Genomic DNA, 26,720 nt, shown 5'->3' on the forward strand with positions numbered 1-26,720 from the left:
TTTCTTTTTTTTTTTTTGTAATCATTGGAGGAATCACAGACATGTTTGTATATGATGTGGCTGTTTTACTGACTTTCTTCTTAGTAGTTTCAGCTTGTGTGTGTATAGTCTTTTATAGTTATGTTTCTTTTACACCACATTTATGGATGTTTTCTAGATAACTATAAACTTTTTTTGTTTTACCAAACTAATATTTACTTCAGAACATTTGAACACTCTGACACAGGACTAGATCATTTATTAATAGTACAAAACAGTTTTGGAAGGTACTAGAAAGTATTCAATCTGGAATAATTTGTGGCTTGTGGCTTACAATAACTGCAATAAATATATGTATTTGGGTCAAAATGAAATGGTAGAAGCAAATAGAACTCTATTTTTTTTTTTTTTTCCTGTCTTGATAGATCAGAAGAGATTTATAATAGAAGTCAGGGCACTTCCTGGCACAAACATTGCCAAGGGCTGCCTGGAGAATTAGCGGAAGTAGTGCTATTGTCAGAGCAGGAGCTCCAGCTGATATGAACATTACCAAGAGGAATAGATTGCTGATGTTGCTTTTGAGAGTGACGTTTTGGACTGGCACTGCTCTGCTTGATTTATTTCTTTATTTATTTATTACTTAGTGCACATACTCTGAAACAGTTTGCTCTTGCTTTCTTCAGGAACAGCCTTTAGTTCCTAGTACTATCTGTGTTTTCCCCCACAGCATTCTGGCTGCTTGACTTGGGACTCTGTTACTTTATTGCTACTGTCTCTCTCCTCTATTTATCTCTATTGATTCTCTGTTTTTTTCTTTGACACAATTTTTTATGTCATGTTGTCCATCTTTTCATGTCTTCTGTTCAGAAACAATGTGTGTTGGATCTGCAGTTGCTGTATTTATGTCTGCATGGTACTTACATGCTACATTCACAGTCACTTAATAAATATTAAAATGTTCAAATACAGATGCATACATAGTCATTGTAAAAAACAATACTAAGATTTCATATTCACGCTTGCATAAGTTAGGAAATGCTAAACTCACTTGCTTATCCTGCATCATGATATTTTATTGCATGATTGTGTCAATGCTACATAATTAGCAATATTTTCTTAATTAAAAAAAAAATGCTGCTTTAAAATTATTGAATGTCAAATTTCTGGCATATGTTTATACCTCGCTTTTGTATAACTTTCTCGAGCATTTCTGAAAGGCTATGATGCTGACTCTTTCACAAAATAGAATTTAAGGCATAAAGAGAGATAGTGATCAAAAGTACAAGCTGACAGTTCACCAAGTACAAGACACAGATCTGACTTTCACAGTGTTTTGCTCTTATAAGTGCACGTGTGTTGTGGTTGTGAATCAGACTCAGCTCTTTACTGAGAAACTTAGGAATAAATGAATGTAACAGGAAAATACCTATGAAAGAAATTTGTCTTAAGTAAGTGACAGGAATGGATATGATCTAGTTCAAAGGGAAACATTCTCACTTGAGAATTTCTATTTTTTCAATCATTCAGCTTCATTTGCAACAAATTTTCTGGCTTCTACAACCAAAAAGATATTTTTTTCTAGACAACTATTGCCTTTCCATAGCATACCCAGAGGCTATTCCATCTTGTGCAACAAGGAGGGGTGCTTTAGGGACTGTATGAAGGTAGATGGTCTCTTTAAAAAAATGCACTCTGATTTCTTTTTCCTGAAGAAAATACTATGCTCTTTCACTCTGTATGGGCCAGCATTGGCTGGAGAGAATGTTAATGTGCTTGATAAACATTTCCTGATGTGAAACTTAGGAAAATGTGGTCTAATTCCAGTTTTGTTTGTTTGTTTGTTTGTTTGTTTTTCTCTTTTTTCTTACACCTCATCATCTTTTTACAAATTCAACTTTTTGACTTCAGGGATATCAACCAGATTTGTAACCATTATTGAAAAACAAGGAAAGAATCTCCACTGATGACTGAGTAGGTATCATGGCAGGCTCATAACTGTCAGTGAATGAAGCTGCCACTTTGAAGATGGAGTTGGCATAAAGCAGTTTCTCAGTCATTGGTACAGTCTGAATCCTTTTGTCTGACTTTTTGTTTCCTATTTTATTATTATTATTATTATTATTTCCTTTTCTTTTTTTTTCTTTCTTTTTCCCCCTTGCCTGGTTACTTTATTCAGTCTGCATGAATTTATGTCTTTACCCTTGGTTTTCCACTGCTTCTTCCTTGTTGGTTCTTTATCAGAACATGTCCTTTTTTCACTTGCTGACCAATAAGAACACATCCTCCAGCCTCCCACTCCTGCTCCTACCACTCTTCCTTTATCTTAATGCTACTTGACCTAATCTGTCCCCATTGGTAAGCTTCTCTGACTCAAAGGCCAGCTGTACCCTGTGGAGTTTCACATTCTGCCTTCAAAGCATGAAGGTTGCTTTACTTCTGTGAGAAAATTTGAGCAGTATAATTTTTCCTCGTTCTCCGAAATCTCAGTATCATTTTGGCTGAAATGTTTTTAAATGATTTCTGCCTGAGGTGGATAGTCAACACAGAAAATTTAATCCTAAAAAAAATTGTTTGGTAAATTTATAAGCATCTATAAAAGGGCTCTCCTAATGGGAAGTATTAGGCAGTGTTATAAATAGACTATGATGTCACCTTATTTTAAACTTTCTGTCGTGCAGGAATAAAGATATGGATGAATAACCGTTTTGCCTTCGATATCCACATGGTATCAGTATTTAAAAAAACACACACAACAACAACAACAAAAAAACAACCAACTTTTAAATAGTTTATCATACCAAGAGAAAGAGGAGTTAGTGACAATGCATGTTTTTTTTGAGAACTGAACAGTAAATCCCAAGTGTAGCCCAGTTTAAGGGTGCAAGCGTGACTTGTGGAAACTATGCCTGAATAAATTCATATATCTCTTGCTACATTTTAATGTTATAAAATGTTAACAGAAATGTTCCAGCATACTCTGCAAGATGGAGAGTAAGTGCACACTAGGTGACTCTGGAGGTCTTGTTCCTGAATAATTCTATTAAATGGTTTTGTTTATTTTACTTTAGAATTTGGTGCAGTGCTCAGTGTCTATGTGTACACACAAGAGTGAAGTAAATTCTTGTACACATACACGAACTGTCCTTTATTTCTCACTTCATATTTACAACTTAAATAACAGAAAAAAAAAATGTTAAAAGGAACTAAAGCTTTTAACTTAATTTTCAACACTCAATATTTTGTTCATTATCCAAAAAGCAGTCCAGCTTTAAAAAACTACTTCCTTGCCATGTACATTAATCTCCACATCTTTATGTGTCCTTTCACTATAATTTATCTGTAGTGCCAAATTGAAAGTGCAACTGCTATTCTAAGAGTCTTCAGCTTCACAGTGCATGGATCAAGCCTGACCAAATCTGATAATTTTAGGAGGCAGAAATGCAGCTCTTAGACATAGAAAATATGCTTCCTTGGACTTTAGCTTCAGATCAAGGTGAGATGTTTTGCCCAAAAGAATGGAGTTTTATGTTCCTACTTTTTCACATATAAATGGGTCAACTTGCAGATGTCTTGCAGTGCAGATGTCTTAGTATTGCCAGTTCCACATGGATCATTTGGATCTCTGAATGTCTTTTTTTCATAGTGTAACGTCAAACGCTGGCAGAGATAAGAAAGCTCAACTTAGATTCTACACTAACCTCCTTTTCTGTGAAAGAACTGAATTAAGTTCTTTGGAAAGCAGGCTCAGATGGACATATGGTGATATTAACTTTCTTCTTGACAGAGTAACGGGAAAGGGAGAAAGAAAGCAATAGAAATTTCTTTACTAGTGAATTGTGTGTATTTCTGTGCCCAAATATAGCAAAGCAAATGAATATCATTGTATTTCTTTGAAAGAATAAAAATCTATCATGGCAGATAAATTTGCCAAAACCAAATTATTTTATAAGCTCTGGTAAGAAGAGTTGGTTTTCCCAATATTTTGCTGCTTTGCTTCTGTCTGTGGTGGTGATGAATTATATGGTATTGTTGTGTACTACTTATATACTCATTTGCTTTCTATGAAACAGCTGCGTTCAGGTGCTGGACCATTTCTGATACCAGTTGCTTACATTAGGAAGTGATACTCAGCAAGATAAAGATATTTTTTGTTGCTGTTGTTGTAGTCTTTGGGGTTTTGTTTGTTTGTTTGTTTGATATTTTTTTTTTTTTGGACATCTGAAAACAAGCAAATAAACAAGCAGCCTAATAAAAACCTGTGATCCTTACTCACAAATACATTTTTAAGCTGCTATTTAAGAGATTTTGACTTTTTTTCTCATTCTTAGATGACTTTTTTTTACAACCAGAGAAAGTCCTTTATGACACTTTCTGGATAGAGCAATACTGACATCCATTGGTTTAATCTTATGTGACTATTTGTTAAATCTAACTAATGTACATGGAACTCTCCACAGTATCACAAGTGAAATGATTGGACTTGATATGATCCAAGGAGGACTATGCTGAGTCCAGTTTGCTATACTGGAAATGTGTCACCAGCTCAGATTAGCTTAGTGGAAAGGAGCATATCTGCAAAATAGGAGTCTAAATACAGAGACTGAAACAAAATAAGCATAGGCATCGCAAGTATCAGTTGGGGAAAAAAATAAGAATGGAGGATTCATAGAGATGTTGACATTTTTCTCAGATGACCTCTGGAAATGGGAAAATACCTAATATCATATGAACCTGTCTTATTTTATAATAATCATAAAACTGGTGGAGCAGGAGAAAAAAAATGTTTCTAATCTAATAGCATAGTTCAGTGAAGAAAATGACTCCCTTTGTGGTGGTATCTGAGCCCTCTGATGGTCTAATTTAATTTTGCACCATTCTAATTTCTATAAATAAATATATATTTTATAAACATTTCTGAAAGATCACCTGAGGTATAGACAAGCAGCTATATTTAATCAAGGAAAGCATACCACAAAAAGTGATGGTGCTCTCCGCACTGTCGCGACGAGCTAAGTAGATGAAGCTGATTACCTTAGACTTCAAAAACAGGGAACCATTCTGCCAGCGAAGGGAGGGCGACAGGCTTTAACAAAAAAGCTCTCCGCTTGCTGTACCCTCCCACTGCATTCAGTTGCAAATCGCTGTGTGCTCGGCACAGCCTGAGCTCCCCGTCCCCAGCCTTCCCGGTAAGTGCTGCGGCTCCTGCAGCAGCGTCTGGCTCTGCGCTGCCTTCCTTCGGGAAGAGCGAGCCGCGGTGCTTGTGTGCCCGTGTCTGTGTGTCAGTGTGTGTCAGTGTGTGCGTGGGGGTGAGTGAGTGCCGCGTCCTCCTTGTTTTTCTTTTTCTTTTTCCTTTTTTTTTTTTTTTTTTTTTTTTTTTTTTTTTTTTTTAATCAGGAGCTCTGAATGAAAGCCAGTCAGAGGGAGCGCTCCCCCTCAGCTTTGGTTCTCTGCTGTCCAGAGTTAAGTGATACTGGGAGAAAAAGCCTGAGTTAGATCCAAGTGGGATCAGTCTTAGAAAATAAGAGCAGAATACAAACAAGAAGAGGACTCTAATAGCTCATTCTTCAGTTTTCCTTGAGGTGGACTCTACTTCACTTTCTCAGAAGCAAAATAAAAGGTAGGAGTCTTCATTATTTGTGCTTCCTTAAGCTCCTTGTAGTTGTTGTTATTATCACTGTCATTAGAGCATGAGCAGCATGGTATTTAATGCAGTGTTTCAAATTGTTCTACTGTATGCAACTTTTTACATTTCATAAATATGCCCCAGGAGTAATGAGATGAAGGATAGGAAATAGATGCTGTGCATTCTTTCCTCAAAGTAAACTGATATCGTATGTATTTAAGACTGGTCTACTAAGCTTTTCATAAATTTCCTTTCTTTTTCTCTACCAGTAAACAGGCTGTCTTTCGAGCAGCAGTTTCAGTCTGTATTCAGTTCTTGCAAATTCAATGGGGGCAGCAACAATACTATTTGAATTGAAAAAGGCACAGTGTTTCACAGTGTAACTGTTATGGGCATAGCATGAAGCACGTATGTGCCCACACTTTCTCTATGCCAGTGCAAGCCTGTTACAGCTTTCACTGCTATTGATTTTGCCCTGAATTGTATTTCAGAATAATTGTGTGCACTTAGAGGAAATGTTTTTTAACAAAGAAAATCCCTGCAGAGAGGGAAAGAGGGTGTATACAGGCAATATTTCAAAGATAGGTACAGAGATACATATATACAAATGGGAAAAAATGTTGTTAAATTTGAAATTTCAGTAGTAAGGAGGAAAAAGAGAAAAGAGCGAGGGAGAAAAAATTTAGTCTGTACCTGTGTGAGCATTTATTGTCATTGCTGCAATAAAATCCATATTTGATGTGGTGTTAAATTAATGCAGCACAGTACAAGTCTAAATCCATGTTCCCTATTACTAAGTATTGGTGGCATTGTCAGCTGCATGAGAAATTTTCCATAGACTAATGCAGCACATGATACTAGTTACAGCCATAAAAATCTTAACAGTCCTTCAGCATAAGAGAAGGCATCTGCACGTGCAATCAGTGACAAATAGCAACCAGCATTTTAAAACTGACCTATCATCTCTGTTGCTTCCACACAAATGGAGTTGTTTCCTATAATCTTCATCTTTCATTTCAGTAAAAGCTTCTACATTAACCCAACTGTACATCCATTGCTTTTAAGGTATTTTTATATATATATATATTGTATTATACAACTTGTTGTTTATGTATGTGTGTTTGCATAAATGAGTGTGTGAGTTTGTGCATGGTGTGAGGAAGTGGGTCTGTGAAGCATTATATCTTCTTTTTTATTTTTACTCTTTACTTTTTCTGAGGTAGTAGTCTTTGCATTTACATGGCAATGTTACTGGAGGAGGAAAGGAGGGACGAGAGATTGGACTGTACTTCTTAATATCTAAATCCCTTTTAAGTATACCATGTACCAGAAATATAATGAGTCTGGTACAAGCATTCATTGAGATTTTCCCATTACTCAAACTTTTATATTAAATGGGTACTTTGTGAATGGAATGCTTGTCAGTGCTGTTTTCAATGAGGTGAAGAAAGAAAAAATGAACTTAGGGAAATGGGTAAGGCAAATAGAGAAGATAAGCTATTTTTCCCAGAGTTGAAAAACAGTTTCTTAGAGTCAGTATGAGGACTTGCATCAGGAGATGAGTACTTAGATTATAAACTGATAACCTAGTTTTTGCCTGAAGGGGCTATTCTCAAATTTTTATATACTTTGTTAAGCAATACTATGAATGAAAATGTCATGTCTGCAGCCGTTTCTGCTAATTCTAGTTTAGCATTATGTCCGTGTTTTCTTTGTGTGCTGCCAAGATTATTTGATATTTTTCAGTAGGAACTTTGTAATGTCTGAGGAGTGTTGATTTAAACAAGAAAGCAGCTGAGATTTTTTTTGTTTCTTTAGGTGGCATTGGGCAAGGTCTTGATTGCTTACATCACCAAGAGTTTGTGTTTATAATTTTGTAACAATTATAAACATTTACAACAGTCTGCTATAAAATAGCAAAATCTAGCTTTGGGGATGATATGTAGACTTGTAGAATGTAATGGTCTTGTTGGTTTTGCATTAGAGCAAATGAGTGTATATCTATTAAAACTTCCTATTTGCATGTTCTCAGCAGACAAAGGATCTGCAAAGAAACTGATGAAATAGTGAAATATGCTTGCAGTAAATGCTGTGGTTACTGCTCTGTACTCAGATGTAGTTGAAAAATGCATAAAAATATTGCTATATGTCAAAGCAAATAAGCTCATCATTAACTGAATGTAAATAGATATTCATAATATAAACATATATACATGCACACCAGTATACAAATTGCAGTTAAATTATATCATTGCTACTTTTTTCTTGTTAGATAGCTCATTGTAAAAGGCAGAAAAGATTAATCTGAGAATAATAACCACCACTGTTTCTGAGACAATCATTTCCTATTCTCAGCATGATTTCCCAAGGAAACAAATGACCGAGACAGAGTCTGTCTAATCTAGGTAGTTCTCTGCAGATAACTTAGTTTCTAAGCCTGTTAACCATGTTCACAGCCAGGTTGCAGGTGAAAATTCACTACCCTCGAAGAAGAGTAATTTTATATCTTATCACACCACTAGGTTGCAGCACTTGTGCAAAGGGTCAAATTTAGACAGAAATATTTTTGAAGTGTAGCAATGGGGTGAAGTTTCTGACTCTTATCATAGTATGTTGCATCAGTTTATTATTACAAACCTAATTTGTAAACACCAACACATATTAATAGAACTTTACAATATATTCTTGCTGGTGCATTTGAAAAATTTGCAGTTAATTATTTGGTATTATATAATCGATAGAAATGGAAAGGAAAGACTGAGTATTTGGACAAGCTAATAGGCAGAATATGACAGTCTAAGAAACATCTCTGTGAGCCACATAAATATATATTCTCTATTTCTGTTGTCTTTAGTATGGGATTTTTAATTGATTAATTGATTTAATTGATGCTTATAATGAGAGAAATACTGAAATTCAGAAACAATTTTTTTTTCCTGCTAACAGATGAAGAATTCCAAAGTAAAACTTTACCAAGTGATTTTACTGCACATAAGCACACCATAGAATATCTTAAATTGCTTGGAATATTATGCAGCTATCAGAGAAAACTCATTCAAGATATGATTAACTGAAAGCTTGGTTGGCCATACTTTATGACACACACATTGCACTTCCTGCACTTTCAAATCTAATGTGGACACCTGCTTTTTGACAAAGCATGCTTTCCTCTAATGTCCAGCTTCTGGAGAAATGTAAATGCAAGATGCAATCAAGAAACAATAGCATTCTGAACTGTCTTGGACTAAATGTTCCCCAAAACACTCTCAGTCCCAAAGAAACTCCTCTGTTGACTGTTGTTTGATTCGCCCTCCCTGGATCTTAGCCGCTTCAGTTCTGAGTCCCTGGCGTGGTGGCTTGCCTAACATGTTTATGTCTGAGGATTATAACCTCTACTATGGAGCAATGGTCAACTTTATCTCTGGAGAGTGGAGTGTATTACACTCATTAGGATGTATTACAACACACCGAAAATATCAGCCAGACCCAAGCACTCTTGGTTTTTTGTTTTTTGTTTTTCTTCTGAATTCTGTTTTTAGCTGGTGGCAAGACAAAACACCACCCAACCGAAGAGCTATTGAGCTTATACATTCTGTTTCCTGGTTTATTGGTTGAGATTTTAGTGGAAGATTTGCCAAAAATCTGCCATCTGAGACTTTCAGTGCTTTTTTTTTTGTATTTGCAGTCTTCCTGATTGTTAAACATCAGAGCCAGTTACATCAAGCGTGTGTGTGTATAAGGAAAAAGCAAAACAGAGAATATCTTTGTTTAATACAGGGATTTCATTCTAGGAAGCAGAATACTGGAAAATTTCTCTCAATTTCTATCAGCTTTTTATTACTTCACTTTCACTGTAAACTCGTACTTTAATTTCTTGCCTCTGCTAAAGTATATGAAATGAAAGTTAATCACTTTGTTGATAAAGAAGGCTTTGCAGCAGAGGCTGTGAAGCTCTAACAGAATCTCAGAGGTGTTCTCCAGCTTTCACTGTCACAGGGCATCTGATCTGGGATATAAACTCAAGTTGAAAGTGTGCAGTACTACATCTGCACCCACAGGCTGCATTGAGGACATGCAGAGACTTAGGAAGTTAAGTGGACACAATGAAAAGAACATGGCAGTTGTCCTTTCTAATGCTGCTTCAGTATACACCTCATTCTCAACAAAATGCTTTTCTATTTGGAATTTATTATGGCAACTTTGTAACATTAACTCAAAATGAATTTTGGGTCATGTTTCAAGCATAAAGAAATCATGTAAAGCAGATAGTTAGTGTATGTGTGCTTACAAAAAGATAACTGTTCAAAACACTGAATATAGATATTTCCAGAATTCTGTTTCTCAAAAGCTAAAACTATGCTCTTTTGCTTTTCAAGAGAAAAAAAAAAATATTTTCTCATGTAGAATTGCATATAATTTGATATGTATTTCTATACGTATGTGTTGTTTTATAGTCTTACTGATGGTATTCTGTCATCTGCCACATTACAGATTGGTTTTATTGTATTATTCTATCTCAGTGCTTTGCATTAAAGCATAAAGAACATGACATACCATCACTTAGCATGATCAGATCATGATCCTTAAAAATAAATGCAATCCTCATGAAATCTGCAGTGCTACAATACCAGATTTTATGACATATAGAATAGATACCAAAGTAATTTACTACACTATGAGCAAAGCTCAAAATGCAAGAAGACTGGTATTTATCCCCTGCCACCCATATTAACATAAAATATAAATATATATAACTGAGCTGTTACTTTGTGCTTGTCAACAACACTATAGTAGTTCATATGATACTTACATCTGTTTAGTGAGTGAAAATATTATTATTTGTTGCACTACCCTAATACTAAGCAAAAACAGATGTATGCCTTTGTTGAGGAAAGCTTAAATACTGTGCATTCTGTCATTGGTTTGTATAGGTAAAAATAGCATAGAGGTTATTTTTACTTCTGGAACAGAGAGAGTTTGTATCTAGATTTTCTTGAATATGCTTCAGATCGTAAACATAAAACAAAGAAACTGGACCAAAACCTAGGTTTTTTACATGAGGATGTGAAATATTTAGAAATGAAAATTATTTGTAATTATATGGTGATGATCATAGAATCATAGAATCACCAAGGTTGGAAAAGACCCACAAGATCACCCAGTCCAACCATCCACCCACCACCAATACTTCTCACTAAACCGTGTCCCTCAACACAATGCCCAAATGTTCCTTGAACATCTCCAGGGTCGGTGACTCCACCACCTCTCTGGGCAGCCCATCCCAGAGCCTGACCACCCTTTCAGAGAAGTAGTATTTCCTAACGTCCAGCATGAATCTTCCCTGGTGCAGCTTGAAGCCATTCCCTCTAGTCCTATGGCTGGTTACACGAGAGAAGAGGTTGACCCCCAGCTCACTACAACCTCCCTTCAGGTAGTTATAGAGTGCAATAAAGTCTTCCCATGCCTCCTCTTCTCCAAACTGAACAATCCCAGCTCCTTCAGCCATTCCTCATAAGGCCTGTGCTCCAGACCCCTCACCAGCTTTGTTGCCCTCCTCTGGACACGCTCCAGGGCCTCAATGTCTTTCTTACAGTGAGGGGCCCAAAACTGGACACAGTGCTCAAGGTGTGGCCTCACCAGTTGCAGAGGACAGGGGGACAATTACTTCCCTGTTCCTGCTGGCCACACTATTTCTGATACAAGCCAGGATGCCATTGGCCTTCTTGGCCACCTGGGCACACTGCTGGCTCATGTTCAGTCTAGCGTCAGTCAACACCCCCAGGTCCATTTCCTCTACACAGTCTTCCAGCCACTCTGCCCCAAGCCTGTAGCATTGCCTGGGGTTGTTGTGGCCAAAGTGCAGGACCTGGCATTTGGTCTTGTTGAACCTCATCCCAGCTATCCAGCCTATCCAAATCCCTCTGTAGGGCCTCGCTACCATCAGGCAGGTCGACACTTCCAGCCAACTTGGTGTCATCTGCAAACTTACTGAGGGTGCACTCAATACTCTCATCCAGGTCATCAATAAAGATATTAAACAGGACAGGCCCCAGCACTGACCCCTGGGGAACACCAATAGTCAAGTCAGTAACAGAAAGGTTTTCTTCTTTCTAGGGTTTCTAAGAAAAATCATTTTCCAAATCTATGCATTCTTTTTTCTTACAAATATTTGCATGTTCTTTTCCTGATGTTTTTTTCTGTGGTGAGAGGAACTATAGCGATAAATTTATGCAATGCACAAAACATGAAACACAATCAATTCTAGTAATATTGCTGTGCATAGTATGCATCCTTGCCTTTGACCTCTGTCCTGGATTCTATACAGCCAAGAGTTCTGTAACCTTACTAAGATGTGTACCAGTACTGCTAATAAAGATGTAGTCTCCTGAACAGGGATCTGGACTCTCTTTTAAAAGCAGCTGTGAGCAAGGTGGGGAGGAGATTACTTTATCCATTATGGGCTTGAGATTTTCCTGAACCTATATACCTGGTTTAATGGGCACAGTATTTTTTCTTGTTGTGCTTATCTCTCTCATGACGTTCTTTAAAAATATTGCCTATCACTAGGGCTTAAAATGCTGTCTGATGTGGTCATGATAGACATATGAGCTTCAATTTTGAATTGGGACTGTAGTATATTATGACTACAAGTTCCCGTTTTCAAGGTAAAAAGTCCCACCTTTCCTTACTCCATATATTTTTTTCCTCCTTGGGCAGAGATAAGAGGGACCTACACTACTTTTGCTCTTGGTTGAAATCTGTAGATAGTGTTACAATAATTAATTTGAAATTTAAAAAAATCTCTTCTTTCAATCCTCAAGTTATTTTCCATCTTTTTGTGTATATATGTATATATATATATATATATGTATATATGCATGGACTTATGTTTTCATTTTTCATTTGTTACTGGAGAAATACTTGAGCCTGAAAATGGCAGATAAAGTGTGAATCCACTTTTCGTTGTTGTTGTTTTTGTTTGGGTTTCTCCCTGTAAACAAGAGTAAATAAGATAATTCCTTGAAGAACTATAGATCCATTTATAAATGTGTCATCAGCAAATCAGCTAAAAGTAGACTTAGATCTCATGAATCTCAATGCAATACAAAAATCCTAAGTAATCCATCCACTGAAGATGCGTGTGTGCTAATGAAATGAATAAGATTTAGATCCTAATGTATTTCATTTCTTACATTGAGGCTACTCAGAAGATGACCTGAGTTTTCAGTCGGAAACTGACAGTTGTTAGAAATAACTGCAAAACAAAACTCAAGACAAATAGAACAAAAAATATAGGTAAACTAACGAAAGCCAACAGAACGTGTTAAAGCAAGCAAGCAAACAAACAGAAAACACAAATACATAAAAATACACATAATCTACTATAGGTCATATAAGTACATATGTCTGTTATATGTCAGTACACTTGTACATTACTTTTTCTTTTACATTACAATCTTTATCCTGCAAAGTGTGTTGTGTAGAGCTACCAGCTTGTTCTCATAAGTTTCACCTAAAAAAACCAAACATACAGTACCAATCTTTTAACCATCTAATAGCAAATCACAGTTAAATATATAGTTTAGACCAAAACAAAACAAAGTTATATTAACATCATAGAAATAATGTAATCACCTCCATAGAACATATGGAGTTTCAGCAGAGATTAACAGCATTCAGCCTCTTTGTCTTTCATCATAATAGTCCTTTATTAAAATGGTAAATAATACTGTAGATCTATAGGCCTGTGTAAGTTACCAGTGATTACCCAGTAATTTTGAAGCTGTATGACACATTTTGCTCTCTTTTAAGTGAGAAATCTAGTTACTACATGAAAGATAGTTCAAGATCTGCTTAAGCACATAATGACCATGTACGTTCCCCAAATATGCTACTGCTACTTCCTTCCCAAGAGCAAGTTTTAAATAGTATTTCTGTCTCCTTCTTTTTTCCCCTTGGGAAATTTACCACTGTCTTCTGGCAGAAATATGTAGTGTCCATAAAAAAAATAGGACAGAAGCGTGATCCTTTTCCTTTGTTGAATGAAAGCTTTCTGTCACTGCCATGCTGAGACGTGCTCTTTCCCTTGAGTAGGGGTTTGCTCATGGTCAAGATATCACTGAAGCTGACACCTTGATTAAAACAGGTGAACTGAGCCACAGGCTTATCAAGTACATTTGGTTCTCTCCATGACTTAATATTAGGGCACATTTTATTGACAGTTTGTGCTTACGAACTTGCAAGCTTATGTGCTATCTGTTACTAGATTCATTTTTTTCTTTTTTTTTCTGGTAGTTACATCGGTGGATGGCAGATGTGCAGATAGATGGATTTCCCTCTGTAGTATTACCCTTTTAAATGATACACTCTTTTTTTTTTTTTTTTCATTTGCAATTTAATTCTTTCCATTTTTTCTTCTTAAGTGGTCTTCAGTGAAGTACTACTGATTCCACTAAATTGAGAAAAACATTCTTAGGGTGTAATTGTATTTACTTTTAAATTTATTTATAATATTTAGACATTTTGATAGAATAACAGTTATTCTGATGACAATAAAACTTATCACTTTTCTAAAATTTAAGTATTTGTGTGATATATTTGTACAAGATGTAAAATGAAGACAACATCACATCCCTCTTCTTCCTCTTACCATCTTCAGCAAGGCATTTGAACCCACACTAAAATACATGCTATTTGTGAATACACTCTACTTGAGGTTTCGTTTCACCTAGCTTTCTGTTTGAGCTTAGAATGATGAGAATTAGAAAAGAATGATGAACTAAGACATAGCTATTACAGCAATAATACAAGCATGAATCTTCAAGTTAATTCAGGAATCTATAATGTGAAAGAGAAAGGTCACTGGGCTTGGACTATTCTAAATTGGATACCTAAAAGTTTGTGACAAAGAAGAAGTCAGTTATTTAAGTTCTGAAATGAAAAGATGTCTAAAACGTTACAGTTTAATTTCAATTTGTTATATTCAGAGGTTTAAATTATATTTTCTGTGCTTGTGTTTTAGAGCTTGTGTTTTAGAAATTGCACACAACCATCAACAAATGACTTTGTTAGGTTTTCAGTTTTAACAAAACCCACTTAGCTGGTGTTAAACACAAATGGTAAAGCTCAAAGTAGTTCATCCTACTACATTACAGGATCAAAATTTAAAAAAAAAGGGGGGGGGGGGGGGGGGGGGCGTGTTGACACAGCAGCCACTTCTTGCTAAACTGGGGGTAATGTATAATCAGGAGAGGAAATGCCGACCTTTTACTTCCTTCATGTCTGCAGCCATCAAGATCTAAACAGCAAGTACCTGCACTAGTACATAAAGTCTGAGATGTTTTGTCGCTTGAACATCTGTAAAAGTCAGATCTAATGGGATAATGGCAGGCTAGGTGGATCAGTCCCACAGCTACTATTTAGATAGTTACAGTTCAGTCTCTAGAAAAGTACAGTATTGCCTTACAGAAGTACATGACAATGGTATCTTAGGTATGTGACTGATTCCTTGTTACTCTGACCTTTGGAGACCATTTCTAGCTCTAGCATGTTAAAATCCTATTTTTTTTATTTTTTTTATTTTTCTCCATTAAAAAAGAGCACCCAAGCAAAACTGTGCTATTCAGCACTATAAATTAATGTCTGGACTAGTTCAGAAGCTTTTTTGTTATTGTTATAGTAGATTAAAGCTTGATAACAGGACAGTAACATAAAAAATGTAGTGTTATAGTAGAGTGATGACTGCAAGAGAAAAATATATATTTGTTAGGATTATATTCTGTTTAAGAAAACACAATAAAACAGAATTCATCTCAGTGAGTCTAATGTGTAGTCAAGTGCTAACTTCTCCAGAGTAGTCCAGCAGTGCTTTAAAACATATGAGCTAAAGTGAAATGATACATGGAAACAAAGTTTGGTATTAGCTTAATGTGTTTCTGTACAATTAGAAATACTAGCAACAAAACTCAGGATAATACTGACATGAAAACAATTCCTATATAGTTCTGACAGTGTTCAGGATCTTTTCTCATTAAAGGAAACAATTACAATGTCATGCAGAAATTTGCCAGTGAATTAATAATTCTGTGATTTTAGATGCTTGGTTTCCTCCTGGGTGAAGAAGTTATTCAACAGTTTTTATTTATTTGTTTTCTATACAAAAGTAAAGTGTATTGCATAAAATAACTGTCAATTAATAAACTATGGTTTAAAATATTTCCTTCTACACAAACCTTTTTGTTTGTTTGTTTGTTTATACACGGCCTCTTCCTATCACATACTATTCTTTCTGAAGGATGGAGATCTTCATTGTGTCTGTTTAGTTTCTATTCATACATTTAAATGTGTCCTCATTTCCCTGTCTGGAAAAGGAACTATACCATTCTAAATGTTCATTCTTTGTTTTTGCAACAGGTAGGAAACCTAAGCTCTAGTAAAACAATCTTTTTCTCAATATTCATTAACTCTGTGGTACATCTATACATTTCAGCAATTTGCCAATGTAAACAGAATGATGTTCATAACTTACTACTGAAATCCAAATGTTGTCTTTTCCTGTGCGACTGCTTGAAAAGTTTATTCCATTTTTTTCCAATGGGGAACCTGAGAAATGCTGATTTTTTAAATCTTTTGGTGCCATCTTGTGGCAACGTGATAACTATAAGAAAACTCTGACCTGAAGTTCCTAAGCCTACCAGCAAAATACAAAAAATGGATGATTTTCACAGCAAATGCATCAAATCAACTCATGCACTGGAAAGGGTTATTTTTCATTGTTTCTTTTTTTTTTTTTTTTTTTTTATCCTTTCAACTGCATTAGTACAAATATTGATTTTAGAAGTCTCTCAAAAAAAATGACTATAATTACCACATAGAAATAGATTTTTAGTCCTTAATGCATTAGAATTTTGTAGAATACTTAAGTGCTTAACTAGTTCAAGGCAATTTCCAATAGATGTGTATTGTATTTGTTCATTAGATCTCTGAAGAATACTTAGCTAGCTCAAGGCAATATTCACCTTAGCATCCAGTAATGTTGAGAAAAAGCCAGGGTCCATGCTAACATTCTTGATTTTATTTTCCAGTCTGGTCTTTGGAAAATTCATAGCAGCCTGTGTGCAGTAAAAACAGCAAAAGCACAGAATTATTTTTTTTTCTTGTGTTTTTACCGGGGCTTGGCAAGGTCAGTATTTTAGAATTTGAACCAAATGAATAGAGTATAATACCTACTTTTCTGAAGGTCATGCTTATAGAGGTCAGCAATTAGTACAGATTACATTCTCACTCAATCTCATAAGGAATTTTCTGTATGGTAGTCCGTATTTACTTACTTACTTATCTCTGACTTCGAGTCATGCTGAAAGTTTCTAGACGCGAAAAACTTTTTCAGTGACTGGAAAGAAAATCAAGATGTCAATGCCACTTTCACTTAAGCCAGGGATTCACATTCTTTCAAAAGAAAGGATGATTTTTTAATTTTTGTTCTCTTATGCTTTGTTCCCCTGACAGATGTTTATTACAACCAGCTCCATATTATGTCCACAAACATCTCATGGACTTTGAGGACCAATTGCAGATTATAACTTTGATTATAACACCCCTTTTTCCAATTGAGGGGTCTGAGAGCATATAAAAATTAGAAGTTTTTATATTGCAGGGATAGAACACAGATCTTAAGATTCTGAATTTCAGTCCTGCGCTATTACCAAAGCAAAACAAAACAAAACAAAACAAAAAACATTTTACAAGTACTTTTTTTTTTCTTATTCTTCTGCCTTTCATAATAGCATTTAGATATCCAAATTTATCTCACATGAAGGAGGATAACTTATCAAAATGAGAACATTTTTCATGTTCTGGAAACTTTGAAAGTAGTATTTCAATTGGATATTGTTGTTTTGGGAGATGTAACACTTTCTGTACACATGGGCAATACTCACTGTAGAAGCTTCATGAAGTTACACAGAAAATAAAAGCGTGATAAAGATGCTAATACAATATATCTTTTCCAGCAGTTGTTTGGTATATATTAAAATGCTAGTCACTACACTGTGGTTTTTTTTTTAATAGGCAGTCACTAGCTGTTATGCAGTTGTATAATGCACCAGCAAGTGAGTGTGATAAATCAGTCAATGGTTGAAAGGGTTTTTTGGGCAGTTAGGGTTCCTGTGATTTTTTTTTTTATTAGGTTTACCTAGGTTAGCTAGAGATAAAACTCGGCTGTCTGTCAGCTACAAGGCAGAGGGGAATCACAATATTAATTCAAAAAGATACAGGATTTCAAAAGTTTTGTGTGTGTATGTGAGGCTATGTTCATTCAAATTTCTTTTTCTCATTTCAGTAAAATTGTTCTGACTTGATTGTTTCACTGTCTCTTCTTGTATATTTTGGTTCTCAGAATGATGTGCTTCACATACAAGAATAAAGTGGTAGAGGAATTAATGAAAGAACTGTAACTTTTTATTCCAGTGCATTCACTTGGAATGAATTCCCTTCAGAAAAAAAAATAGAAATCTAAGTTGAAGACATAGATTTTTTTGATAAAACATTATTGATATTGATAAACAATATTTTTATAAGCATGTTATGATATTTTGACATATAGAGTATGGCAAAAATAATTACACTGACATCCAAAATATTATTTGTACTTTTTTTTTTTTGTTTGCTCTGTAAAACTGAGATCTTAAAAAGCTTTCTAGGAAGTCGCTCACCAAAAATTTCATGTTCTAAATATCTAATTCTGGATGAATTATTTTTGTTAGTGTATGTGTGGTGCTGTAATTTTTTCTGCAGTTGTATTTAGTGTGAATGAAGTTCCGATGTATTATGTTATAAAGAATGTTAAAGAGTGGAAATGTAGGATTATATATACTTCTAATTTTTATTTTCTAATATGTTTATCTAAAAACTGAAGCTGAGGTAGGGCAGCATGATGATAAATTTGACATAGGTTTAAGAGTATTTACAGGTAGATTTGAAAGAGGAATGTACAACAAATATAAGGGATAAAAAGGCTATGGATGGTTAGAGAGGTGTTTTGTAAAGATAAAACGATAGAAACTATCGATGTCTCCACTACAGTTAGAGAGCAAAAAGGAAACTGTCAAAGTGATTATTTCTGCTTGTGGTTTTATAGAGGTGAAAAGAGAACAGAACTTGTTAATGATTTTGTGACTGTAGTCAGGAACTCCATGTAATCTGCCTAGTACAATCTCAGAATCTGTTTTTGGAATAAGTGAAATTACTAGAATTTGTTCATCACTACTGCCAAATCCCTTGTATGTCCCTTCTGCAAATTGCACCTGTTGAATTGTAGATTTTTATCTTTCAGTCCCAGGGTGTTTCATTTAGTTAGAATTTTAGGTAGGTAAGTAAATACATTATTTATACTGAAAACTGTTAGATCCTGCTTATAAAGGGAGACTGAAAAGTGACTGCCATAGAACTTGTCTAGATGATCAAAAGGAAAAAATGTTTTTTGAAACTGTTTCTGAGGTTAGTCCGTCAGATAAGATTGATTGCTGATCTGTGGAACTTGTATATTTAGTGTGTTCTTCTTCTGACTGTCAAAATTATTTATGTCTAGTGTGACTACCAGCTAGTCTAAGCAATGTGCCGTGGCACTGGAGGAAGAAAATTCATTCTGCTGTACAACTGCAATAATACATAACTGACATGTTTCAGGGCCTGAGTGCCTAGAGAAATTCTAAGCAAGATAAAAAGGTCACAAACGCACAGGATCACAACAACCGTGAGTGCTGTTCTTACATAGAAGACAGAGGTGTGCCATCTTTTCAGACACCTGCAGTAATAGTCTGAGTGAGTTTGTTGCTACGACTTTGCCTTTCAGATATTACAGTAGTCAGGGCAGAGTAGGAAGTGCTATTTTAATTAAACTTGAGTAGTAATAGTGATTTTTTTGGTTGTATATTTTTGTCATTAGATTAAATGATTTTTCCTTTGCCAAAGTGAACAAAACACCTGTTTTGTCACAAAGGTGAACAGAGAAGCTGAGCACTTCTACTGTGAGTCCGTGAGAGCTAGGACTGTTCAGTCTGGAGAAGAGGAGGCTTAGGGGGATCTCATCAATGCCTATAAACACTTGAAGGGAGGGTGTGAAGAAGGCAGAGCCAGGTTTTTCTCAGTGGTGCCCAGTGCCAAGAAAGAGGCGATGGGCACAAACTTGAACAGAGATTACCTTTGAACACTTTGAAGCATTTCTATGCTGTGAGAGGGACAGAGCAGTGCAGAAGTTAACCAGGGAGACTGGGGTCTCCTCCTTGGAGATCTTTAGCAGCCGCCTGGACATGGTCATAGTGAGCCTGCTCTGAGTGTCCCTGCTTGAGCAGGAGCTGGACCAGAGGGACCCAGAGGTCCCTTCCCACTTCAGCCATTCTGTGATTCTATGATATGCACACTGTCTGCAAACGAAGCACTTACTTGCTTCACTACCTTTTACAGTGTAGATGCAATCTAAACTGTGTTTGAGGTATGAACATATAGCACTAAGACAAAAAACTGTGTATTAACTGAACTGATGTAATGAAGTTCATGTGCTTCAGAAATAAAATTTTGTTTTCCTGAAATGAATTTACATCTGTGTCCTTTGATGTAGAGCAAACTATGAAACACATGTAGATAGCTGCCACTTGAGTACTGTAAGAATAATTCAGGAAAGGAAAGACAAAATAAATTTATTTCCTTAAAATGAGAGCAAAAACCTGGCTAAAAACTTTATGTAACTCCTTGATTTAACAATAATTCACAAACAGCCTCACAATATCCTGTGCAGGAAAGAAAATTTTCAGAGAAATTACACCCTCATGTAGCTCAAGCTGTAGCTCTCCAACAGCATTCAATCAAGTTCTCTTCAGGTTAAGGAAAAGAGAAAACAAACCTCCTTTTTTTTTTTTTTTTTTTTTGTTATTGTTGTTGCTGTTGGGTTGTTGTTGTTGTTTGTTTGTTTTGTTTTGTTTTTTGGTACTTTCTCTGAAAGGCATTTTGGTTAACAGCAAGTCAGGTGCTCTTGGTGATTAGACCGCGCTTGAAACGTTAAGCACTTGTTCACATGTAAAAGCCACGTGTCTGCGAGCAAGAAGATGCAGGGCTCGGCAGCACTGCAGAAGCTTCTTGTTGTCAGCAAATTTCTGTTGCTTTTTCCCTAATTAGTGGGAGAAAAGAGCTTGACAATGGGTCTATAGGGAGGACTAAAAGCCACCTCCTGCAATGCATTATCTTCTTAGAGGATGTACTAAACTGTAGAAGTTTGAGGGCCATGCTGTACAGTTACACTAATACGACTTAATGCATTGGAGACCCCAGTGTTCTGCATATGACTGAAGCCTGCGCTCTATTCCCATTGCAGTTGGTAGGGTTTGGTAATACATACAAATGCAAACATACTTAAATTGCTTTTAACACTGTGAAGAGTTGTACAGATTCGTATGCTTTGGATAATTTAGTTCTTATTGAAATTTTTGCCTTGTTCTCAGACCTTAATTTTCTTGCAGAAAACAAAAAATAAAATGGTACTGTATTTCTGATATTTACTGTGTGTTAACCATCAACCTTATCTCTCTGTGTCGTAGTCTTTGCTTAGCTGTGCTGTTATTAGTGGCATTAGTCAAATAGTGTATGTTCAAGACTTCTAATTTTCTCAGACATTTTATTAGTTTTCACATAGATTTTAAGAAAAGGGCAAATTTCATTCCTCACATAATTCTCTCTTTTTTTTTTTTTCATAACCTTTGAGCTTTCTGCCTCATTAATGAAATGCATAGGACAGTTGGAATGAATGAACTATATGTAAAATATGTGTGACCAAAACATCTCCTGCAAGAGAAGAAAAAAGTAAGAACCTATGCAGAGTTGTTCATTCTTACTAAATGGGAAGTGCACTTCTGCTTCAGGGTGCACCAAACGAAAATTTTCACATCCAAAGCAAAACATAGAATTATATATTAAATATATTATCAAAGTGCTATCTCACTAAAAGGGCCAGTGCTGTAAGTCAAACACTGTCAAACACCTTAGAATTATTTAATCTTATCTGTAAGACTGATATAAAACTATAAGGGAAACCAAATTTTCATTTCTGTACTTTTACTTTTTATACATTTTACCCTTAGGACTTCTGTATCTCTTGTGTTTTGCTTTTTTGTGTTTCTGTTCATGAATTTTCCAAAATTATAAGCATATATCAAATTGTTGCTCTGCTGTGTGCCAAAGTTGATCACTTGTATTCTTTCTGTGCAGATGCTGGTATTTTGATGTTCCTTTTGTGTACAAGTTTTCTGTTTAGTACATCTTATGTTATATGCTTCTCAGTTCATTTTTCATAACAACCACAGATGTTTGACTTTAATCTGTATGCTATACTATTATACTTAGGATGTTCTTGCAAATAGGCACTGTATGTGTGTGTTTCTCCATTCTCTTACTGAATTTTATGTTATGTGTTGTGACTTTCATACACTTCACAAACATGAGATACTACCAAGTGTTCATGCTATAAAGCTGTAATTCCTGGATAATTTTCAGTATATAATATATATTATTTAAGAACATATTATTAATGATATAAAAGTAATCACTTACCAGCTATTAATGGGTTGGTAAAGTATTGTTTTTTGTTTTGTATTGTTTTTCTATCTATTTGTCTGCTCTCTTCTTGCTTGCAAAACAGAGAGGGCCTCATGGTTACTGAAGATCACTCTACTTTATCTGAAGTACCATTGACTCCTAGAAGTTTTCTGAGTTTGCACATGGTCAGGATGTGCACAAATAATATTTACTGAAATGTAAAATAATTCCATAACTGATGGGGTTTTTTGAACTGACCATCAGCATTTGTTCTAGAAACAGAACACTGCTATGACTGTAACCAAGTAAAACCTAAAATCAAGTTTTCCTTTACTTTTTAGAGCCATCAAATAAAATATTTTATATATATATATAAAAAATAGAAAAGATATGTAATGGGTAATGTGTCAAGTGTTATGGCTAATGTGCCAAGTAATATTTATACTATAATAGAAGTGCCTAGATCTAGAGAGTGAAATTCTGTCTCACTTTCATCTTGGGAATTAACACCACTAATTGGGCTGCTTTAGATATAATCACTTGGATCATTTCTTTGTAAAGCCACTCTGGTGAGACTCACCTATCCTGCTCAAAATCCCTCCATCTGCCTTGAAAACCTATGCTATGAGAATTGCTTGTGGAATGGTTAAGTAAAAGTCCATATGGGGGAAGAGGGGAAACAGGAAGCCTGAACTCCTAACTGGGAGCTGAAAATGTATCCCAAGGTACTAAACATGTAAAAATAAATAAATAAATGCAGAAGTATGAGAAGTCATGAGCTCTTTCAAGTCTAATGAGTAAGTAGTTTATGAATTCATCAAAATGAGGATTTTACATTTTTAAATTTTGTCTCTAAATTAAAAATTAGTTATTTCTTCCTTCTGTTTCTTCCTTCTCCAGTCACTTTAGGAATGTAGTATTTTATATATGATGATAAATGACATATCACATTAGAGCTAAGTGTAATTTGAAATGGCTGAAATATCTAAAAGAATCAAACATCACATTGGAGACAGGTCATCCTTAATAGCAATGTGATTAAAGCTCTCATAGTATTTTTCCTCTTTCAGACTACATCTCTTCTGCATACTTTGAATCATTTCACCTTCCTTTCCTTGAAGACACAGTGGGTATATAAGCATTAACCACTGTATATTCAGAGCCTTGGGCTGTGTTTCCCAGTGATGCTGAAAGGAACTTCTGAAAATCCAGTCTTCTGAAGTGATAACTCTAAAAAAGAAGTCATAGAATGATCTACTACTAAACAAAATATGAGTGAGTAGGCATTTAGTGTTTCAAATTATGCTTAAATTATGCTTAATCCCTAGAGGGCTGTGGAAGCTAACTACAAATATATTATTTATTTTATGTTAAATCTATGTTAACAGGTCTCTCTCTTTTTTTTTTTTCTTTTTTTTTCCCCTAAATTAGGATCTGTGTAATCAGGATTTTCTCAGAAAATTACATTCTCATACTCTGTTCATAGTTATTGTGTGGAAGTAAAAAGTCAAAAAGTCAGAAAATAAATGTTATATAAGGGCTTTTTTACTTTTTCCAGTGTAAATAAAATGAAGTTCAGGGTTGGTCTTCTGGGTATAAAACTTACAGGATTGTGGATAGATAGAGGTGGAAAGGGAATTTTATCTCCAAGACAGTCTTAGGAGATGGGTTGTACTATGTAAATGTGTGCTAATTCTGTCTGTAGATGTAATTATCATTAAAGTTACAAAAAAATTCATTCACCGGGCTTTTTTTTCCCTCCCAGCTACAATCATCTAAACCATTACATCTTGTCATGTTCAGTAGAAATGGATAACAGATTATCCTCTGTCTCTTAGCATAAGCCTTTTATGTACTTGAAAGTTGTAACTTCATCTCTCTTCTCACAGGCTTTTCTATTAGAACATAATGTCATCAGCTTGTTCAGTTGTACCACAGTGGTCATGACAGTTTCTCTTTCACATTGGCATCTTCACACCTGTATTGAGGTGCAGTGTTCAGAAATGGATTTACTGTTGTCTGAGCTCTTCCCATTGTTGCTCGAGTGGTGAAGATATATTTCTTTCTTCTTATAGGTAGTAATCCTCTTTGTATGTCTGTTTCTTTTTAGGATCCAGATGATACTGTTACATCATATTCAGTGATCTAATCTGCATATTCAGTGATCTGTTTGCCTCACTAGCATTAAGAGGGTTGGCATTTAACAATTTTTCTCTGTCCACAAGGCGTGATAATTATTCAATTATAGAAAGAATTTAGAGTGGAATTGGAGTGGAAAATAAGTTTTTCAATAAGATACTCTAATTATTCTGAAACTGCTTCAGACAGTTCTTGTTCTAATAGCAAATTCATTAGGCACAACACTTTAAAAAGCTATAATTTGCAGTGACCAGTATGTGGCCCTTGAGCCATGCACATTTCCCACTCTGAGGTGATTTTGTTTTATCAACACAAACGTGCTGATGGATGGTTGCTGCTTTCTGAACGTCTTGCCACCGAATGAAGATTCCTGCAACCCAGTGTAATTGACTTGAGCACCCTGTCCAGTGCCACTCCCTTTCTCCCAAGAGGAGTTCACTTCACTTGCCACCTAGGAGCTGTTTCTGGAGCTTGGTTTCAAATACAGTTTGTTACACAGCTGACAGGACTACAGAAGCTGGCCATTTTCATCTGAGTTCCCCAACTCCTTTATCCCGACTTCTTGTTTAATGTCAAGATCATACAGTCTTGTTGCCAACATTAATTAGCTACTTGCTCTAAATTTACCTTTACAGACAGTACTGCTGAAAAAAAGACATTGCACTTTCCAACTTCCTACATTCTATCTGACAAAGCTCCGCTTCTCAGTTGATCATGGAATCAATATTTTTAATCATCCTCTGTTGATAATGTATTTAGAGAATTATTTCAACCTAGATGTGTCTGACTGCTCATTTTGTGCCTTGACTATGTCCATTTTATCTCTTCTTTTGCCAGCTCTTCTTTTGTACTCATATTTAGCAATATCATATATATTTATGAAATACTTGCTTCCTTATGTTTTGAATGAAAAGACAGTGGCCTAGCCAAAGTCTGTTCTTAACTGATTATCATGTCCTACTTTTTGCCAAGAAAAGCTTTTATTAGTAGTGTATTGTCTCTTTCAAGAGCCATCTCTTCTTTTGTTCCTTCTCTCCTTTCCTGCTTATAATATTACCATAATCTTCCAGGCCTACAGGATAGTTCACCAGTTCTCTATTGGGCTTATCATATGATTTTCAACTTTTTTTTTTTAAAAAAAAAAACAACTTCACAATTTTCTGGGTTTGTTCACTGTGTCTTTTGTATTACTGTATAGATGTCAAGGATGATAGATAGCTAATGCAGCATTTTCTTCATCCTTCTTGGCTAACATTCACCTATTCCTTTTGCTTTGGAGGATAACCTGGACTGGTTTCCAGAAACCGACTATTTATACCTAAATTACACGTTTCTGTTAGCATACCCTTATTTCATCTTATTTTAAAATCCCCTTTACTAAGTTAGTAACTCAATTTTCCTTCCTTGTTTTCCCTCAGATCTCATAAAAAAGAACTCAACTTCACATAACAGCTCAATGAAAAATGTTCCTAAGGTGTGGAAGCCAAAACAGTCTGGGTGATATCATCAGTCATTAATGTATTTCTAGAACATTATGTTTCTGATGTTTCATTTCTAATCAGAGGGTTCTCTAAAATGTAATGAATAAAAGCAATTTGCTAACAAAAGGAGACAAAGAAGTCATTACAGATATCGGTGCTGTGGATGATACACTCCTTCACTTCGATGAGGACTGAGAATTATAGACCCAAAGAGAGGTTTTGGAGGGAAGAACGTTTCCATATTAACTATGCAGCAGACTGTGGAACAGGAGCTGGGAAAAAATCTGAGTAACAATGGCTTTCAAGAGGCTGCTGCCCAGTTCTAGATCATGAGGAGGGCCACACATGCAGGGTCTGCCAGGAGGACTGAGGGTGGAAATGACAGAGGCAGTTCTGCTGTTGCAGTCCGTCTGCTATCTATGTGACTTGTCGCTCATGATCTGTCAGGTGCTGTTTGATGTCTTACCTCACAAGTTGCCAGTGCAAAACTTTCAACAGTATCAAAGTGTCTTTCATTATTTACAGCATACAGACATCTTTTAAACATCTGTCCATGTCTTCTAGAACTGATGTGTTTTTTCTCTTCCCAATTATGGCATTCTTAAAGAGTTATACTGAGAAATGTGGGGAACCTACAGCAAATGCTAAGATTAATTCATAGGCACAGGAAAAAAATTACATTTCATTTCTTCAATCTCCACTCATATAATAATTATTAGAGATGATATATCTGTTTTACTTTATAATAGTGTATGAAGAAGAGGGAGGAATTCATTGCTTGACATTTTATCCACAGCTTTGCTGATTTATACGTATATATAAAATAACATTGCAGTTCTATGCTTCCTATCACTTTGAGAGAAATTTTCATCATTTCTTTAAATATGCTAATGTATACTTGAAATATATATCAT

At 35.4% G+C, this 26,720-nt stretch overlaps 1 protein-coding gene across 5 annotated transcripts in view; it reads left to right on the forward strand.

Moving 5' to 3' along the window:
- Positions 1–5,099: 5,099 nt before the first annotated feature.
- CDH10 (cadherin 10) overlaps positions 5,100–26,720 on the forward strand; it is a 95,964-nt gene continuing 74,343 nt past the window's right edge. Inside the window, exons 1-2 of one of the 5 annotated variants that reach the window (XM_015282167.4) lie at positions 5,100–5,165; positions 5,374–5,596. The gene's annotated coding sequence lies outside the window, so the exon portion shown is untranslated. 5 annotated transcript variants of the gene reach the window in all.

Source organism: Gallus gallus, chromosome 2 (assembly GCF_016699485.2).
Source record: "Gallus gallus isolate bGalGal1 chromosome 2, bGalGal1.mat.broiler.GRCg7b, whole genome shotgun sequence".
Taxonomy (NCBI): domain Eukaryota; kingdom Metazoa; phylum Chordata; class Aves; order Galliformes; family Phasianidae; genus Gallus; species Gallus gallus.